This window comes from Zeugodacus cucurbitae, chromosome X (assembly GCF_028554725.1).
Source record: "Zeugodacus cucurbitae isolate PBARC_wt_2022May chromosome X, idZeuCucr1.2, whole genome shotgun sequence".
NCBI lineage: Eukaryota > Metazoa > Arthropoda > Insecta > Diptera > Tephritidae > Zeugodacus > Zeugodacus cucurbitae.
Window position 1 is genome coordinate 10,276,944 of NC_071672.1, and position 11,569 is coordinate 10,288,512.

Below are 11,569 nucleotides of genomic sequence, written 5' to 3' on the forward strand. Positions count from 1 at the left end.
CCTGTCTTGTCTTGTCATGTCATGTCATGTGTTGTGTTGTGTTGTTTTGTCTTGTCTTGTCTTGTCTTGTCCTGTCTTGCCTTATATTGCCTTGTCTTGTCTTGTCTTGTCTTGTCTTGTCTTGTCATGTCTTGTCTTGTCTTGTTTTGTCTTGTCTTGTATTGTCTTGTTTTCTCATGTCGTGTGTTGTGTTGTTTTGTCATGTCTTGTGTTGTTTTGTCGTGTCATGTCTTGTCTTGTCTTGTCTTGTCTTGTCCTGTCCTGTCGTGTGTTGTGTTGTTTTGTCTTGTCTTGTTGTGTATTGTCATGTCTTGTCTTGTCTTGTCATGTCATGTCTTGTCTTGTCTTGTTTTGTCTTGTCTTGTATTGTCTTGTTTTCTCATGTCGTGTGTTGTGTTGTTTTGTCATGTCTTGTGTTGTTTTGTCGTGTCATGTCTTGTCTTGTCTTGTCTTGTCTTGTCCTGTCCTGTCGTGTGTTGTGTTGTTTTGTCTTGTCTTGTCATGTCATGTCATGTCGTGTCTTGTGTTGCTTTGTCTTGTCTTGTCTTGTCTTGTCATGTCGTGTGTTGTGCTGTTTTGTCTTGTCTTGTTGTGTATTGTCATGTCTTGTCTTGTCTTGTCATGTCATGTCATGTCGTGTGTTGTGCTGTTTTGTCTTGTCTTGTTTTGTCTTGTCCTGTCTTGTCTTGTCTTGTTTTGTCTTGTCATGTCATGTCATGTCGTGTCTTGTGTTGCTTTGTCTTGTCTTGTCTTGTCTTGTCATGTCGTGTGTTGTGCTGTTTTGTCTTGTCTTGTTGTGTATTGTCATGTCTTGTCTTGTCTTGTCTTGTCTTGTCATGTCGTGTGTTGTGTTGTTTTGTCTTGTCATGTCTTATATTGTCTTGTCTTGTCTTGTGATGTCATGTCGTGTGTTGTGTTGTTTTGTCTTGTCTTGTTTTGTCTTGTCCTGTCTTGTCTTGTCTTGTTTTGTCTTGTCCTGTCTTGTCTTGTCATGTCATGTCATGTGTTGTGTTGTGTTGTTTTGTCTTGTCTTGTCTTGTCTTGTCCTGTCTTGCCTTATATTGCCTTGTCTTGTCTTGTCTTGTCTTGTCTTGTCTTGTCATGTCTTGTCTTGTCTTGTTTTGTCTTGTCTTGTATTGTCTTGTTTTCTCATGTCGTGTGTTGTGTTGTTTTGTCATGTCTTGTGTTGTTTTGTCGTGTCATGTCTTGTCTTGTCTTGTCTTGTCTTGTCCTGTCCTGTCGTGTGTTGTGTTGTTTTGTCTTGTCTTGTTGTGTATTGTCATGTCTTGTCTTGTCTTGTCATGTCATGTCTTGTCTTGTCTTGTTTTGTCTTGTCTTGTATTGTCTTGTTTTCTCATGTCGTGTGTTGTGTTGTTTTGTCATGTCTTGTGTTGTTTTGTCGTGTCATGTCTTGTCTTGTCTTGTCTTGTCTTGTCCTGTCCTGTCGTGTGTTGTGTTGTTTTGTCTTGTCTTGTCATGTCATGTCATGTCGTGTCGTGTCTTGTGTTGCTTTGTCTTGTCTTGTCTTGTCTTGTCATGTCGTGTGTTGTGCTGTTTTGTCTTGTCTTGTTGTGTATTGTCATGTCTTGTCTTGTCTTGTCATGTCATGTCATGTCGTGTGTTGTGCTGTTTTGTCTTGTCTTGTCTTGTTTTGTCTTGTCCTGTCTTGTCTTGTCATGTCTTGTCTTGTCTTGTCTTGTCTTGTCCTGTCCTGTCCTGTCGTGTGTTGTGTTGTTTTGTCTTGTCTTGTCATGTCATGTCATGTCGTGTCTTGTGTTGCTTTGTCTTGTCTTGTCTTGTCTTGTCATGTCGTGTGTTGTGCTGTTTTGTCTTGTCTTGTTGTGTATTGTCATGTCTTGTCTTGTCTTGTCTTGTCTTGTCATGTCGTGTGTTGTGTTGTTTTGTCTTGTCATGTCTTATATTGTCTTGTCTTGTCTTGTGATGTCATGTCGTGTGTTGTGTTGTTTTGTCTTGTCTTGTTTTGTCTTGTCATGTCTTGTCTTGTCTTGTTTTGTCTTGTCCTGTCTTGTCTTGTCATGTCATGTCATGTGTTGTGTTGTGTTGTTTTGTCTTGTCTTGTCTTGTCCTGTCCTGTCTTGCCTTATATTGCCTTGTCTTGTCTTGTCTTGTCTTGTCTTGTCTTGTCTTGTCTTGTCATGTCTTGTCTTGTCTTGTTTTGTCTTGTCTTGTATTGTCTTGTTTTCTCATGTCGTGTGTTGTGTTGTTTTGTCATGTCTTGTGTTGTTTTTTCGTGTCATGTCTTGTCTTGTCTTGTCTTGTCTTGCCTTGCCTTGTCTTGTCTTGTCTTGTCTTGTCTTGTCTTGTCTTGTCTTGTCTTGTCTTGTCTTGTCTTGTCTTGTCTTGTCTTGTCTTGTCTTGTCTTGTCTTGTTTTATGTTGTCTTGTCTTGTCTTGTTTTGTCATGTAATGTCATGTCGTGTGTTGTGTTGTTTTGTCTTGTCATGTCTTATATTGTCTTGTCTTGTCTTGTCTTGTCTTGTGATGTCATGTCGTGTGTTGTGTTGTTTTGTCTTGTCATGTCTTGTCTTGCCTTGTCTTGTCTTGTCTTGTGATGTCATGTCGTGTGTTGTGTTGTCTTGTCTTGTTTTGTCTTGTCATGTCTTGTCTTGTCTGGTCTTGTTTTGTCTTGTCATGCCTTGTCTTGTCTTGTCTTGTCTTGTCTTGTCTTGTCTTGTCTTGTCTTGTCTTGTCTTGTCTTGTCTTGTCTTGTCTTGTCTTGTCTTGTCTTGTCTTGTCTTGTCTTGTCTTGTCTTGTCTTGTCTTGTCTTGTCTTGTCTTGTCTTGTCTTGTCTTGTCTTGTCTTGTCTTGTCTTGTCTTGTGTTGTGTTGTTTAGTCTTGTTTTGTCTTGTCATGTCTTGTCTTGTCTTGTCTTGTCATGTCTTGTCTTGTCTAGTCTTGTCTTGTCTTGTCTTGTCTTGTCTTGTCTTGTCTTGTCTTGTCTTGTCTTGTATTGTCTTGTCTTTTCATGTCGTGTGTTGTGTTGTTTTGTCTTGTCTTGTTGTGTATTGTCATGTCTTATATTGTTTTGTCTTGTCTTGTCTTGTCTTGTGTTGCCTTGTCCTGTCTTGTCTTGTCTTGTCTTGTCTTGTCTTGTCTTGTCATGTCTTGTCTTGTCTTGTCTTGTCTTGTCTTGTCTTGTCTTGTCTTGTCTTGTCTTGTCTTGTCTTGTCTTGTCTTGTCTTGTCTTGTCTTGTCTTGTCTTGTCTTGTCTTGTCCTGTCTTGTCTTGTCTTGTCTTGTCTTGTCTTGTTTTGTCTTGTGTTGTATTGTCTTGTTTTCTCATGTAATGTCATGTCGTGTGTTGTGTTGTTTTGTCTTGTGTTGTTTTGTCGTATCATGTCTTGTCTTGTCTTGTCTTGTCTTGTCCTGTCCTGTCGTGTGTTGTGTTGTTTTGTCTTGTCTTGTCATGTCATGTCATGTCGTGTCTTGTGTTGTTTTGTCTTGTCATGTCTTGTCTTGTCTTGTCTTGTCTTGTCTTGTCTTGTCTTGTCTTGTCTTGTCTTCTCTTGTCTTGTCTTGTCTTTTCATGTCGTGTGTTGTGTTGTTTTGTCTTGTCTTGTCTTGTGATGCCATGTCGTGTGTTGTGTTGTTTTGTCTTGTCATGTCTTGTCTTGTCTTGTCTTGTCTTGTATTGTCTTGTCTTTTCATGTCGTGTGTTGTGTTGTTTTGTCTTGTCTTGTTGTGTATTGTCATGTCTTATATTGTTTTGTCTTGTCTTGTCTTGTCTTGTGTTGCCTTGTCCTGTCTTGTCTTGTCTTGTCTTGTCTTGTCTTGTCTTGTCTTGTCTTGTCTTGTCTTGTCTTGTCTTGTCTTGTCTTGTCTTGTCTTGTCTTGTCTTGTCTTGTCTTGTCTTGTCTTGTCTTGTCTTGTCTTGTCTTGTCTTGTCTTGTCTTGTCTTGTCTTGTCTTGTCTTGTCTTGTCTTGTCTTGTCTTGTCTTGTCTTGTTTTGTCTTGTGTTGTATTGTCTTGTTTTCTCATGTAATGTCATGTCGTGTGTTGTGTTGTTTTGTCTTGTGTTGTTTTGTCGTATCATGTCTTGTCTTGTCCTGTCCTGTCGTGTGTTGTGTTGTTTTGTCTTGTCTTGTCTTGTCATGTCATGTCGTGTCTTGTGTTGCTTTGTGTTGCTTTGTCTTGTCCTGTCTTGTCTTGTCTTGTCTTGTCTTGTCTTGTCTTGTCTTGTCTTGTCTTGTCTTGTCTTGTCTTGTCTTGTCGTGTCTTGTCTTGTCTTGTCTTGTCATGTCATGTCGTGTCTTGTGTTGCTTTGTCTTGTCTTGTCTTGTCTTTTCTTGTCTTGTCTTGTCTTGTCTTGTCTTGTCTTGCTTGTCTTGTCTTGTCTTGTCTTGTCTTGTCTTGACTTGTCTTGTCTTGTCTTGTCTTGTCTTGTCTTGTCTTGTCTTGTCTTGTCTTGTCTTGTCTTGTCTTGTCTTGTCTTGTCTTGTCTTGTCTTGTCTTGTCTTGTCTTGTCTTGTCTTGTCTTGTCTTGTCTTGTCTTGTCTTGTCTTGTCTTGTCTTGTCTTATTTTGTCTTGTCTTGTCTTGTCTTGTCTTGTCATGTTTTGTCATGTAATGTCATGTCGTGTGTTGTGTTGTTTTGTCTTGTCGTGTCTTCTCCTTGTCTTGTCTTGTCATGTCGTGTGTTGTGTTGTTTTGTCTTGTCTTGTCTTGTGATGCCATGTCGTGTGTTGTGTTGTTTTGTCTTGTCATGTCTTGTCTTGTCTTGTCTTGTCTTGTATTGTCTTGTCTTTTCATGTCGTGTGTTGTGTTGTTTTGTCTTGTCTTGTTGTGTATTGTCATGTCTTATATTGTTTTGTCTTGTCTTGTCTTGTCTTGTGTTGCCTTGTCCTGTCTTGTCTTGTCTTGTCTTGTCTTGTCTTGTCTTGTCTTGTCTTGTCTTGTCTTGTCTTGTCTTGTCTTGTCTTGTCTTGTCTTGTCTTGTCTTGTCTTGTCTTGTCTTGTCTTGTCTTGTCTTGTCTTGTTTTGTCTTGTGTTGTATTGTCTTGTTTTCTCATGTAATGTCATGTCGTGTGTTGTGTTGTTTTGTCTTGTGTTGTTTTGTCGTATCATGTCTTGTCTTGTCCTGTCCTGTCGTGTGTTGTGTTGTTTTGTCTTGTCTTGTCTTGTCATGTCATGTCGTGTCTTGTGTTGCTTTGTGTTGCTTTGTCTTGTCCTGTCTTGTCTTGTCTTGTCTTGTCTTGTCTTGTCTTGTCTTGTCTTGTCTTGTCTTGTCTTGTCTTGTCTTGTCTTGTCTTGTCTTGTCTTGTCTTGTCTTGTCTTGTCGTGTCTTGTCTTGTCTTGTCTTGTCATGTCATGTCGTGTCTTGTGTTGCTTTGTCTTGTCTTGTCTTGTCTTGTCTTGTCTTGTCTTGTCTTGTCTTATTTTGTCTTGCCTTGTCTTGTCTTGTCTTGTCTTGTCTTGTCTTGTCTTGTCTTGTCTTGTCTTGTCTTGTCTTGTCTTGTCTTGTCTTGTCTTGTCTTGTCTTGTCTTGTCTTGTCTTGTCTTGTCTTGTCTTGTCTTGTCTTGTCTTGTCTTGTCTTGTCTTGTCTTGTCTTGTCTTGTCTTGTCTTGTCTTGTCTTGTCTTGTCTTGTCTTGTCTTGTCTTGTCTTGTCTTGTCTTGTCTTGTCTTGTCTTGTCTTGTCTTGTCTTGTCTTGTCTTGTCTTGTCTTGTCTTGTCTTGTCTTGTCTTGTCTTGTCTTGTCTTGTCTTGTCTTGTCTTGTCTTGTCTTGTCTTGTCTTGTCTTATTTTGTCTTGTCTTGTCTTGTCTTGTCATGTTTTGTCATGTAATGTCATGTCGTGTGTTGTGTTGTTTTGTCTTGTATTGTCTTGTATTGACTCGTTTTGTCTTGTTTTGTCTTGTCTTGTCTTGTCTTGTCTTGTCTTGTCTTGTCTTGTCTTGTCTTGTCTTGTCTTGTCTTGTCTTGTCTTGTCTTGTCTTGTCTTGTCTTGTCTTGTCTTGTCTTGTCTTGTCTTGTCTTGTCTTGTCTTGTCTTGTCTTGTCTTTTCTTTTCTTGTCTTGCCTTGTCTTGTCTTGTCTTGTTTTATGTTGTCTTGTCTTGTCTTGTTTTGTCATGTAATGTCATGTCGTGTGTTGTGTTGTTTTGTGTTGTCATGTCTTATATTGTCTTGTCTTGTCTTGTCTTGTCTTGTGATGCCATGTCGTGTGTTGTGTTGTTTTGTCTTGTCATGTCTTGTCTTGTCTTTTCTTGTCTTGTCTTGTCTTGTCTTGTCTTGTCTTGTCTTGTCTTGTCTTGTCTTGTCTTGTCTTGTCTTGTCTTGTCTTGTCTTGGCTTGTCTTGTCTTGGCTTGTCTTGTCTTGTCTTGTCTTGTCTTGTCTTGTCTTGTTTTGTCTTGTGTTGTATTGTCTTGTTTTCTCATGTAATGTCATGTCGTGTGTTGTGTTGTTTTGTCTTGTGTTGTTTTGTCGTATCATGTCTTGTCTTGTCTTGTCTTGTCTTGTCCTGTCCTGTCGTGTGTTGTGTTGTTTTGTCTTGTGTTGTTTTGTCGTATCATGTCTTGTCTTGTCATGTCTTGTCTTGTCTGGTCTTGTTTTGTCTTGTCATGCCTTGTCTTGTCTTGTCTTGTCTTGTCTTGTCTTGTCTTGTCTTGTCTTGTGATGCCATGTCGTGTGTTGTGTTGTTTTGTCTTGTCATGTCTTGTCTTGTCTTTTCTTGTCTTGTCTTGTCTTGTCTTGTCTTGTCTTGTCTTGTCTTGTCTTGTCTTGTCTTGTCTTGTCTTGTCTTGTCTTGGCTTGTCTTGTCTTGGCTTGTCTTGTCTTGTCTTGTCTTGTCTTGTCTTGTCTTGTCTTGTCTTGTCTTGTCTTGTCTTGTCTTGTTTTATGTTGTCTTGTCTTGTCTTGTTTTGTCATGTAATGTCATGTCGTGTGTTGTGTTGTTTTGTCTTGTCATGTCTTATATTGTCTTGTCTTGTCTTGTCTTGTCTTGTGATATCATGTCGTGTGTTGTGTTGTTTTGTCTTGTCATGTCTTGTCTTGTCTTGTCTTGTCTTGTCTTGTCTTGTCTTGTCTTGTCTTGTCTTGTCTTGTCTTGTCTTGTCTTGTCTTGTCTTGTCTTGTCTTGTCTTGTCTTGTCTTGTCCTGTCTTGTCTTGTCTTGTCTTGTCTTGTCTTGTTTTGTCTTGTGTTGTATTGTCTTGTTTTCTCATGTAATGTCATGTCGTGTGTTGTGTTGTTTTGTCTTGTGTTGTTTTGTCGTATCATGTCTTGTCTTGTCTTGTCTTGTCTTGTCCTGTCCTGTCGTGTGTTGTGTTGTTTTGTCTTGTCTTGTCATGTCATGTCATGTCGTGTCTTGTGTTGTTTTGTCTTGTCATGTCTTGTCTTGTCTTGTCTTGTCTTGTCTTGTCTTGTCTTGTCTTGTCTTGTCTTCTCTTGTCTTGTCTTGTCTTTTCATGTCGTGTGTTGTGTTGTTTTGTCTTGTCTTGTCTTGTGATGCCATGTCGTGTGTTGTGTTGTTTTGTCTTGTCATGTCTTGTCTTGTCTTGTCTTGTCTTGTATTGTCTTGTCTTTTCATGTCGTGTGTTGTGTTGTTTTGTCTTGTCTTGTTGTGTATTGTCATGTCTTATATTGTTTTGTCTTGTCTTGTCTTGTCTTGTGTTGCCTTGTCCTGTCTTGTCTTGTCTTGTCTTGTCTTGTCTTGTCTTGTCTTGTCTTGTCTTGTCTTGTCTTGTCTTGTCTTGTCTTGTCTTGTCTTGTCTTGTCTTGTCTTGTCTTGTCTTGTCTTGTCTTGTCTTGTCTTGTCTTGTCTTGTCTTGTCTTGTCTTGTCTTGTCTTGTCTTGTCTTGTCTTGTCTTGTCTTGTCTTGTCTTGTCTTGTTTTGTCTTGTGTTGTATTGTCTTGTTTTCTCATGTAATGTCATGTCGTGTGTTGTGTTGTTTTGTCTTGTGTTGTTTTGTCGTATCATGTCTTGTCTTGTCCTGTCCTGTCGTGTGTTGTGTTGTTTTGTCTTGTCTTGTCTTGTCATGTCATGTCGTGTCTTGTGTTGCTTTGTGTTGCTTTGTCTTGTCCTGTCTTGTCTTGTCTTGTCTTGTCTTGTCTTGTCTTGTCTTGTCTTGTCTTGTCTTGTCTTGTCTTGTCTTGTCGTGTCTTGTCTTGTCTTGTCTTGTCATGTCATGTCGTGTCTTGTGTTGCTTTGTCTTGTCTTGTCTTGTCTTTTCTTGTCTTGTCTTGTCTTGTCTTGTCTTGTCTTGCTTGTCTTGTCTTGTCTTGTCTTGTCTTGTCTTGACTTGTCTTGTCTTGTCTTGTCTTGTCTTGTCTTGTCTTGTCTTGTCTTGTCTTGTCTTGTCTTGTCTTGTCTTGTCTTGTCTTGTCTTGTCTTGTCTTGTCTTGTCTTGTCTTGTCTTGTCTTGTCTTGTCTTGTCTTGTCTTGTCTTGTCTTGTCTTATTTTGTCTTGTCTTGTCTTGTCTTGTCTTGTCATGTTTTGTCATGTAATGTCATGTCGTGTGTTGTGTTGTTTTGTCTTGTCGTGTCTTCTCCTTGTCTTGTCTTGTCATGTCGTGTGTTGTGTTGTTTTGTCTTGTCTTGTCTTGTGATGCCATGTCGTGTGTTGTGTTGTTTTGTCTTGTCATGTCTTGTCTTGTCTTGTCTTGTCTTGTATTGTCTTGTCTTTTCATGTCGTGTGTTGTGTTGTTTTGTCTTGTCTTGTTGTGTATTGTCATGTCTTATATTGTTTTGTCTTGTCTTGTCTTGTCTTGTGTTGCCTTGTCCTGTCTTGTCTTGTCTTGTCTTGTCTTGTCTTGTCTTGTCTTGTCTTGTCTTGTCTTGTCTTGTCTTGTCTTGTCTTGTCTTGTCTTGTCTTGTCTTGTCTTGTCTTGTCTTGTCTTGTCTTGTCTTGTTTTGTCTTGTGTTGTATTGTCTTGTTTTCTCATGTAATGTCATGTCGTGTGTTGTGTTGTTTTGTCTTGTGTTGTTTTGTCGTATCATGTCTTGTCTTGTCCTGTCCTGTCGTGTGTTGTGTTGTTTTGTCTTGTCTTGTCTTGTCATGTCATGTCGTGTCTTGTGTTGCTTTGTGTTGCTTTGTCTTGTCCTGTCTTGTCTTGTCTTGTCTTGTCTTGTCTTGTCTTGTCTTGTCTTGTCTTGTCTTGTCTTGTCTTGTCTTGTCTTGTCTTGTCTTGTCTTGTCTTGTCTTGTCTTGTCTTGTCTTGTCGTGTCTTGTCTTGTCTTGTCTTGTCATGTCATGTCGTGTCTTGTGTTGCTTTGTCTTGTCTTGTCTTGTCTTGTCTTGTCTTGTCTTGTCTTGTCTTATTTTGTCTTGCCTTGTCTTGTCTTGTCTTGTCTTGTCTTGTCTTGTCTTGTCTTGTCTTGTCTTGTCTTGTCTTGTCTTGTCTTGTCTTGTCTTGTCTTGTCTTGTCTTGTCTTGTCTTGTCTTGTCTTGTCTTGTCTTGTCTTGTCTTGTCTTGTCTTGTCTTGTCTTGTCTTGTCTTGTCTTGTCTTGTCTTGTCTTGTCTTGTCTTGTCTTGTCTTGTCTTGTCTTGTCTTGTCTTGTCTTGTCTTGTCTTGTCTTGTCTTGTCTTGTCTTGTCTTGTCTTGTCTTGTCTTGTCTTGTCTTGTCTTGTCTTGTCTTGTCTTGTCTTGTCTTGTCTTGTCTTGTCTTGTCTTGTCTTATTTTGTCTTGTCTTGTCTTGTCTTGTCATGTTTTGTCATGTAATGTCATGTCGTGTGTTGTGTTGTTTTGTCTTGTCGTGTCTTCTCCTTGTCTTGTCTTGTCATGTCGTGTGTTGTGTTGTTTTGTCTTGTCATGTCTTATATTGTCTTGTCTTGTCTTGTGATGTCATGTCGTGTGTTGTGTTGTTTTGTCTTGTATTGTCTTGTATTGACTCGTTTTGTCTTGTTTTGTCTTGTCTTGTCTTGTCTTGTCTTGTCTTGTCTTGTCTTGTCTTGTCTTGTCTTGTCTTGTCTTGTCTTGTCTTGTCTTGTCTTGTCTTGTCTTGTCTTGTCTTGTCTTGTCTTGTCTTGTCTTGTCTTGTCTTGTCTTGTCTTGTCTTGTCTTGTCTTGTCTTTTCTTTTCTTGTCTTGTCTTGTCTTGTCTGGTCTTGTCTTGTCTTGTCTGGTCTTATCTTGTCTTGTCCTGTCTAGTCATGTCTTGTCTTGTCTTGTCTTGTCTTGTCTTGTCTTGTTATGTCATGTCGTGTCATGTCATGTCATGTGTTGTGTTGTTTCCTCTTGTTTTGTCTTGTTTTGTCTTGTTTTGTCTTGTCTTGTCTTGTCTTGTCTTGTCTTGTCTTGTCTTGTCTTGTCTTGTCTTGTCTTGTCTTGTCTTGTCTTGTCTTTTCTTTTCTTGTCTTGTCTTGTCTTGTCTGGTCTTGTCTTGTCTTGTCTGGTCTTATCTTGTCTTGTCTTGTCTTGTCTTGTCTTGTCTTGTCTTGTCTTGTCTTGTATTGTCTTGTCTTGTCTTGTCTTGTCTTGTCTTGTCTTGTCTTGTCTTGTCTTGTCTTGTCTTGTCTTGTCTTGTCTTGTCTTGTCTTGTCTTGTCTTGTCTTGTCTTGTCTTGTCTTGTCTTGTCTTGTCTTGTCTTGTCTTGTCTTGTCTTGTCTTGTCTTGTCTTGTCTTGTCTTGTCTTGTCTTGTCTTGTCTTGTCTTGTCTTGTCTTGTCTTGTCTTGTCTTGTCTTGTCTTGTCTTGTCTTGTCTTGTCTTGTCTTGTCTTGTCTTGTCTTGTCTTGTCTTGTCTTGTCTTGTCTTGTCTTGTCTTGTCTTGTCTTGTCTTGTCTTGTCTTGTCTTGTCTTGTCTTGTCTTGTCTTGTCTTGTCTTGTCTTGTCTTGTCTTGTCTTGTCTTGTCTTGTCTTGTCTTGTCTTGTCTTGTCTTGTCTTGTCTTGTCTTGTCTTGTTTTATGTTGTCTTGTCTTGTCTTGTCTTGTCTTGTCTTGTCTTGTCTTGTCTTGTCTTGTATTGTCTTGTCTTGTCTTGTCTTGTCTTGTCTTGTCTTGTCTTGTCTTGTCTTGTCTTGTCTTGTCTTGTCTTGTTTTGTCTTGTCATGTCGTATGTTGTGTTGTTTTGTCTTGTCTTGTTTTGTCTTGTCTTGTCTTGTCTTGCCTTATATTGTCTTGTCTTGTCTTGTCATGTCATGTCATGTCATGTCGTGTGTTGTGTTGTTTAGTCTTGTTTTGTCTTGTCATGTCTTGTCTTGTCTTGTCTTGTCATGTCTTGTCTTGTCTAGTCTTGTCTTGTCTTGTCTTGTCTTGTCTTGTCTTGTCTTGTCTTGTCTTGTCTTGTCTTGTCTTGTCTTGTCTTGTCTTGTCTTGTCTTGTCTTGTCTTGTCTTGTCTTGTCTTGTCTTGTCTTATCTTGTCTTGTCTTGTCTTGTCTTGTCTTGTCTTGTCTTGTCTTGTCTTATTTTGTCTTGTCTTGTCTTGTCTTATTTTGTCTTGTCTTGTCTTGTCTTGTCTTGTCTTGTCTTGTCTTGTCTTGTCTTGTCTTGTCATGTTTTGTCATGTAATGTCATGTCGTGTGTTGTGTTGTTTTGTCTTGTCGTGTCTTCTCCTTGTCTTGTCTTGTCATGTCGTGTGTTGTGTTGTTTTGTCTTGTCATGTCTTATATTGTCT